The following is a 9,062-nucleotide window of genomic DNA, read 5'->3' as shown; positions in this document are numbered from 1 at the left end:
TTAGGGGTAAAGCATTAAAAGTAACGCAAGTTACGTAATCAGATTACTTTTTCATATAACTAGTAAACTAACGCAGTACTTTTTAAATGTACAAGAAAATATCTCACTTATATAGATACTACCAGAGCCATAGAGAAAGAATATTGTCTATGGCTCTGGTTACTACTAATGTAGTTACGCACTAATATAGTTACTTATTCAGAACACCAGTTTTGTTTTCCCATGTATTGATTCAAAAGTCTCCTGTCCCCATGTTGAGAGAAATTGGAAGTACATGTGTAAATATGATGTTACTGTAGTTCTAGCCTAAATGTGAACATGCCATTAATCATCTCACTTGCAAACAACGTGATTGTAAGACCATATCAATATTGCACCATTCATGCTGAATTTGTAATAATAACATTTTTTATAATACATATTACATACACTATACATATTTAGCATGAATTCACTATTCTTAATATGGTCTGCAGTATCCGTAATCTTAATCCTTTAGATTAACATGCAAACGAATCCAATTTAAGCATCATAATCCAAAATAAAGGTAGACTGATTTAATATAAACATACTACTAAGGAAGATAAATGGAATGCAAAAGATACTGCAAAGATGTTTAGGGGTTGTTTTGAAAATATGATCAATTCTGTGGTGATTATGACCTCTGCTGGTGATCGGGTGACATGATTTTTGTGGTTGTGTATGCTATGGTGCTCTTAGAACAAGGTTAAATTTTCAACTGTGGTTGTCTATGCCAAGACTGAGAGATGTGTGCCTTGACATACTTTATTATTTCATAAAATATATAAAAAAATTTTTAATAAAATGAGCATATACGAACATTTTCTCATATATACTTTGAGATATAGTTGTTAGAATATTTGAATATTTTAGAGAGAAAACTACTGTATTACCTGAAAGCAGTTTTTGCATCAAAATGCATTTTGAATCTTCAGTGAAGCCATTCTAGTCAGGTTTCGTAGAACCAGTCCCCACATTCCTTATAACTATAAGAAACTCAATTTTCATATTGCATGTTAGGTTAGGAATTGTTTTTTTTATGATGAACAGAAACATAGTCAAGCTTGCATAAAAATGGAATAAATATTAAATATTAATATGAAAGTGATTTTAGGAAAATCTGATTCAATATTGCACATATAAATATATCACATCATATTTAGCTATTTTATAACCTTAAGAGGATTTGCCTCAGATGACTTTTCTGTTGTACTTACCACTGCTGTTCAAATGTGGTATGACTCGACCCCTGAAATCAGAAGTCCTTTTGTGTCATTTGTGTAGTTTAGGAACTTAATGCTTTTTTTGTAATGGAAGAACATACGTATAGTGATAAAGAAGACTGTATTTGGCAGCCTTAGTTTACATATTTCTATTATATTACTGTGAGAAATGAGAAATTGAGACAAACTGTCCCCCACTTTTGAAAGAATTGTCATTGAAATCTATCTTCAGAATCCCACATTTAACAAATTTCATTAGTCTCAACTAAAAGAAGAAATAGGTTACCACCTTTAATAAATATATTTTTTTAAATATTAATTGCATTGCTTACTAATAGTAAAAACTGTACTAATGATGATGAATTTTGAAGAATTTTGCATTCATATCAGCAAAACTAGAAATAGCATGGACAGAGTATCACTGTTTTGGTTGCGTCGTTTTAGGATATGAGACATGTTATCTGTCCGATTTTCCAGTCTGTGTTACATCCAATCTGAAATGTATTATGTATTACATATTTTGTTTCATTGGTGTCAATGACAGATCTTGTCTTCTGTGTTACATGACGTTAAACATCATGACCTAAGTCACATTTAATTTATGTTTAATTTATAAACAAAGTCGTTAGCCAAATGGAAAAATAATAAACCCATCTGTGCCTTCAAAAAACACAATACTACGTCAGTGGAAATTCACACAAGGTGTCTGTGAACTCTAGGGGTTTCTTGGTACTAGGGATTCACTAATGATTGTGTGTTAACTTTTCTGAAAAAAATAAACAAAATAAATTAAATGTGTTTAACAAATACAATGTAGGGGTAAGAGGGTTGGTTTTGTTATGCTGGTTGAAAGTCTCTTCACATCCTGATAGCAATCACTAAATTAAGTGGTCTGAATGTATTTATATGTATTTTGTATTGTATGTATATGTATTGCTTCCATTGTCCTCTTTTGTAAGTCACTTTGGATAAAAGCATCTGCTAAATGTCTAAATGTAAATGTATTTATATCGTCTGTGGAAGGTGGATCAAAAAATGTTTGAACAATCAGATTATTCGGCCCGAAAATTACAATATAGGCTGTTTCATCTGCTTGTTAATGTATGCATTTTTTATAAGCTACCTCTGCTCACCTAGGCTGCGCTTCAGTCCATTTTTATTCCCTTTACTCTTCTCTCTGTCTTGTTTGTACATCATTGATTCCGAGTGCCCACTAAACCCTTGATCACTTAGAATCCACAACGCAGTTAATTTGTTACTTAAATTATTTTTCCCGACAAGTTACTTTGCAGCATTCTATGTGTATATGTTTTGATCAAACACCACCCTCTCCATCTAATCCAATTAGAATTGAGACAAACTAAATAATCAAATTACACTTTTTTTTCCCCAAAGATGGTTTCCACCATTTTAGATAGTTCTCATGCTGATATATGTTTAACTGTTCGTTTTTTTTTTTTTTTAAATTACCTTTTAATTAGTTATTTGATGCTATAAAATGGGGTGTAATCCTGCTATAGTGCTGGCAAAATAAGTCAGAATGAGCAAATTTTCAAAGGCGATAGAGTAACCAGAGTTGATTGTGAGAAAAATCAAGTTAAAATTTTTTGAAGATTCCAAAGCAAAATCACCAAGCAACGTTGCATATTTTCCTCCAATTCATTTCTTAATAATAATTGCTATAATATTAATCACAATAGCTATAGCTAGCAACCCAGTCCCTGCTGAAAAAAATAGCATATGCTGGTTAGGTATGTTTTGGTGCTGGAATGCTGGTTTTAGCTGGTTTATGTTGGTCCTTTGCTGGTTTATGCTGGTCCTGAGCTGGTTAATGCTGGTCCTTTGCTGGTTTATGCTGGTCCCTAGCTGGTTAATGCTGGTCCTTTGCTGGTTTATGCTGGTCCTTTGCTGGTTAATGCTGGTCCTTTGCTGGTTTATGCTGGTCATGTTGCTGGTCAAGGACCAGCATAAACCAGCAAAGGACCAGCATAAACCAGCTAAAACCAGCATCCCAGCACCAAAACATACCTAACCAGCATATGCTGGTTTTTTCAGCAGGGGTCTCATAAAATAAATTTTAGCAGCACCGTTTTTACATACCTTACCGCACGTTTCACGGCAGTTTCAAAAAGAAATGTCCACTGAGTTGTGCTAAAACACGGGTTCAATACGTGAACCCTGGCGCGTTTTTATTACGTTGATATAGATACATATTGCGGCGGTTCAGAGTTTAAATATCCAGGGACTGTTGCTAAAAGTTAATGCTCTATCAATTTGGAAATATGGCCCACACCAAACCCAACCCTAAACCTACCGATAGTGTTAACAAATGCAAAACCAATATAAAAATGCATTTGTTGATGCCATTTGAATCTTCCTTGTGTGTAGATTTAAACTCTTTTGCGGAACCGTAGTTACACAGGATTTAAACCGAAGCTGTGCACCTCCAAGTACATGAGTGCGTGAGCTGCCGAACAAACCTACCATCTATGAAAACCATAGATATGAAGCTGGATATTTCATGCTAACATTCAAAAGCATCAGTTTTCAAATTTCGTGTCTTGCGAAAAAGTGCCCCCCGGTATGTTTTTGTCATAAGACCAGATAGCTATTTTATCAAAAAATTATTAATAATATTGTTAGTAAAAATAAGAACAAAGATGCAAATAAACAGTAGTTTAATCTAGAGCAGCGAGTGATTCTGTCTGTCAGATCAAAGATAGACAAATATATATTAAGACCAGCTGTAATGCATGGATCTAATATAATGTTACACACCAGATTTTTTTTCCCATTAACTAAATGTTAATGTAAGACATAACAGATTATGTTTATGTGAATCTTGCCAAGAAATATTTAGCAATAATGTACTTTATAGGGAGATTGTGTGCTCTCAGAGAGGTGCGTCTTATGCACGCCCTTTGCAAATGTCAGTTGCATATTTCAGTGGTTTGGATTCATGTCATCGAAAATTTCAATATGAATATCTACAAAGGTGTAGCACTGCGATTTGGAACTGACCTACAACTTGTGGTGAGAAGCAGCAGTAGGCGCCCAGAAGTTAAAGGCACTCCTCTCATAAAACGTACAAATAAATATCAATTTAGATGTTTAATTACTATTTGGATCACTGGGATTACTAGAACAGAGCTTAATGAACATAATGTGAAAACCTCAAATTTGACCAAAACTGACACTTTTTTAAAAAACTTCTTTTGCCTGTAGCTCAAAATTAGACCGTATGAATTCCGACTCATTTTCCCAGCATAGGTCACATTTTTTTTGCAATGGATTAAGTGAACCCCTTCATTTTAAACTGACTTGTTCAGATGTGTTTGATTAGGGGTGGAGCCAAACTTTGCAGAAAAGTGAACCTGGAGTGCCAGAGTTAAGAACCCATGATATGGACTATGTTCTACGCTCTGGTGTTGAATGGGTCTTCATTTACTGTTCGAATTCTGTAAAAAGCTTCCATCTTAAAATGTGGATCCTCTATCCATGATATTGCTTTCGCCACTAAAAGTTGTCTCTTCTGAAACAAGAGAGAAATATGCACTGACGAAACACCATTTTAGCCTACAAGCGAAACGTCTAAAACTGTTTAAACATGTTGGTGAATTTTGGTATGAGAGGACAATAGGAGGAATGGATTTTGGCAGCAATCAAGCCACAGCACTGCCGAGTTTAGCTTCAACCTTGATTAAACAAACTGATCTTTCTAATCAAGTACTTCATGCTTATTTGAAACCTACATGGTGTTTGTGTTGGAGCAGGGTTGAAACTAAAATGCACTCCAGGATTTGAGTTTGACACCCCTGGTTTAAAGTAAAACTCTTTAATAAAAGATTTGTTTATTATAAACACCAAGATTTTCACTCAAAGACATTACTGGATGGACAGGAGTCATGTGGACTACTTGTGGATTATTGTGATGTTTTTATGAGGTGTTTGAACTCTCATTCTGATGGCACCCATTCACTGCTGAGTATGGGGTGTCAAAACTCGGGCCTGGAGGGCCACTGTTCTGCAGCGTTTAGCTGCAGAGGACATCGGCCCTCTAGGACCGAGTTTGCTGCAGAGGATCCATTGGTGAGCAAGTGATGTAATGCTACATTTTTCCAAATCTGTACGGATGAAGAACAAACTCATCTGCATCTTTGATGGTCTGAGTACATTTTCATCTATTTTTGCTATTCCAGCAAAAGTTCAGCTAGATGTTTTATCTTCCCTCCTATCTTACAAGTACAGTACCAGTCAAAAGTTTTTTAACAGTAAGATTTTTTTTGTTTTTTTAAAGAATTGTCTTTTGCTCTCCAAGCCTTTGATCTAAATTTTGATATATTTATTTGATCTAAAATACAGCAAAAACAGTAATATTGTTAAATATTTTTATTATTTAAAATAACCGCTTTCTATTTGAATACATTTGAAAATGTAATTTATTCCTGATATCAAAGCTACATTTTCAGCATCATTACTCAAGTCTTCAGTGTCACATGATCCTTCAGAAATCATTCTAATATTTTTGATTTGCTGTTCAAGAAACGTTTTTATTATTATTATTATCATCATCATTATAATATTTAAAATGGTTGAAGACATTTTCCCAGAATTCTTTGATGAATAGAAAGATCCAAAGATCAGCATTTAGCTTTTGTAACATTTTACACTATACCATTCAAAATCATCGAGTCTGTATATATATATTTTTGAAAGATTTTAGAAAGTAATACTTTTATTTAACAAGGATGCTTTAAATTGATTAAAGGTATTGATAAAGATATTGATTTCAGAAAAAAATTGTTTATCTGAACTTTCTTTTTAGCAAAGAAAGCTGAAAAAATTCTACTCTGTTTATAATAAATGTTTTTGGAACAGCAAATCAGAATATTAAAACGATTTCTAAAGGACCATGTGACTGGGGTAATGATCAAATTTAGCTTTGCAATTACAGAAATAAATTACATTTTAAAATGTATTCAAATAGAAAGTGTCACAAGGATGGTCTGAGACGAGCAGATCCATTTGCAGCATTTATTAGAAAAGACAAAACAAACACACAGGGGCAGGCAGAAATCGTGGTCAAACACAGGCAGAAGGTCGGGGCTGGCAGCGAGAATCATACACAAGAGGGAGTCCAGGAATCGAAAACACAGGGAATCAAACACGGGAAAGAAACGCTCAGAATGTAGCCGGGGCAATACAAGACTTCGCGAAGAAGCTGAGTGTGAGTTGCTTATAAGCATGTCTGTGAATGAGGAACAGATGTGTGCAGCAATCAGTGCAGTGGGTCACGAGGAGCAGGTGTGAGCAGTGATTGGTGCAGTGGCTTGTGGGGGCTGAAGTCCATGATGTGTAGTGCAAGAGTTTGTGATGACAGGACGACTCAATTCCTGACAGAGCCCCCCCCCCATGGAGCGGCTTCCAGACGCTCTAACCACATAATGAAACCGGAGGGTGGTGGAGCGGAGGCGGAACAGGGGGAGGGATGGAGGGCCAGGTCCATGTGGGGGTAATGGAGCTATGGACTGAGGCGGGACCGGCGGAGGGAGAAGCCATGGTGGAGGAAGGGTTGGCTCCTGCATGGGGCTGACCGACGGAGGAGGAGCTGGCGGAGCCCGAGGCGGAACCGGAGAGGCGATGGTCATGGGCAACACCGAGGATCCGGAGGGCCAAGGCGGAACCCAAGGCTCTGGTGACCAAGGCGGAGATGGAGGTCCGGAGGTACGCGGCGGAGCCGGAGCGACAGAGGACCGAGGCTGTGCCCATGGGAGGGAGGAGGTCCACAGAGCCGGTAGGACGGAGTGACGAGGCGCAGCCGGAGGAGTAGAGTCCAGAGGCGAAGGTGGGGCGACGACTGACCAGGGCGGAGCCGGAGGGACGATGGAGCCCGGTGGAGCTGGTGGACCGACAGCCGACGGCGGAGACGAGGGAGCAGAGAGCCGGGGTGGAGCCGCAGGGTCGGAGGGCCGAGGCGGAGTCCAGGACTCTGAGGCTGGAGGCGATGGTGAGGGATCCTCTAGCCAGGGCACCGATGGAGACTGGCAGTCCCACGGCAAGTCCTCTGCACCGAAGGTGGGTTGAGGGTGAGCAGAGGGACTGTCAAGAGACAGAGGTGGTGGGACTGGAGCAGTAGGGAGGGTGGGAGGGAAACTCAACAGTCCATACACGGCCTCCGTAGCTCGAATGGGGAAAATATACAGTCCGTAAATGGCCTCCGTGGCCTGAACCGGGCAGACAGGAATCTCAGGACGGCTGGACGGAACCAGCGGAGGCTCTGGAAGGCTGGGCTGAACCAGCGGAGGCTCTGGGAGGCTGGGCTGAACCAGCGGAGGCTCTGGAAGGCTGGGCGGAGGCTCTGGAAGGCTGGGCGGAACCAGCGGAGGCTCTGGAAGGCTGGGCGGAAACAGCGGAGGCTCTGGAAGGCTGGGCGGAACCAGCGGCCAGAGGCCATCTTGCGTGTAGACTCTGGAAAGGGCGGCCATCTTGTGAACTGACTCAGGAAGGGTGGCCATCTTGTGAACAGGCTCTGGAAGGGTGTTTACTGTGGGAACATTGTTGTCTTCTTTGATTCCCACAGTAAAGGGAGAGCCACTCATTTGCAGAGCAATGTCAATGAACATTTGTAAAGTCCAGTTAGGCTCGATCATAGGCATCAGTGAAGCCAATGGCTCTAAGAGTCCTCCACGGAAGAAAATCATCAGGCACACATCATCCATAGTAGACAGATTAGCCAATTCGATGAAGTCCATCGCATACTCCTCAACCAGTGGCGGACTGGGACTAAAAAACAGCCCTGGACTTTGACTCGGCTCAGCCCACAACAACAGATGTGTGTGAAAGCTAATCAGCAACGGACACGGGTCTCAAAATACTTAAATCTTAACCCATGATGTTTTACCTTAAAAATTATAGCATTATCTCTGATGTTGACTAAAAGATGTGTTAAAAGCATAGCGTACAATACTCACAGAAATAAACAGCACTCTTTTAATGTCTCTCTGCTGAAAAATATGCAGGTAAAAAAAAACGGGGTTTATGTATTATGTATCTATTCCATGCAATCTTAAACTATATTTATTACTTACTAATCTCCAAAAAAATGGGGCTAAAAAGTATTTTTGACCTTTTTTTGAGACTTATATACTAAGCAGGAGCAGAAGATGTTATATTATTAATCTTATTTTGAGTATATTTGTCTTATTTTGAGAATTCTTAGCAAATGCGATTTGTCTTATTACATTGGCAGATTATTTCACTTAATTTAAGAAGCTTTCAACTAACCTAACCCTTAAAATACTTTAAATAATTTTAGTCGAAAACTTCTTAAATTAAGTGAAATAATCTAATCTGCCAATGAAACAAGACAAATCACACTTGGTAAGAATTCTAAAAATAAGGCATATATACTCAATATAAGATTAATAATCTAACACCTTCTACTCTTGCTTAGTATATAAGTAACAAGGTTAAAAATACTTTTTAGCTGGAAACAAGATTTTTTTTGACTTGATTAGATGGAGTTTTTGTAGTATGCACAAAAACGGTTTAATTACTTATTAAATATTTCTTCTGCCTTCATGTTAATGCTGTGGCATGTTTATATCGTGTTTTTCCCTCACCTTCTCAGCCCCACCCTTTTCTTTCCTTTTTTCGTATTACCAACACCTGCAGTATCCATGTTCTTTCTCCCATCTGCACTTCACTTGTAAACGGTTGAGTGACAAGCATTGACGAGTGAGCTTGCGCATCTATGGGCTTGTAGGCGCATTGTTGCCACCTATCGGTCTTGACATGGAACAACAATAAATTATAAGC

Source organism: Garra rufa, chromosome 3 (assembly GCF_049309525.1).
Source record: "Garra rufa chromosome 3, GarRuf1.0, whole genome shotgun sequence".
Taxonomy (NCBI): Eukaryota; Metazoa; Chordata; class Actinopteri; order Cypriniformes; family Cyprinidae; genus Garra; species Garra rufa.
The sequence above is the reverse complement of the archived record's forward strand: the minus strand, read 5'-3'. Positions refer to the sequence as shown.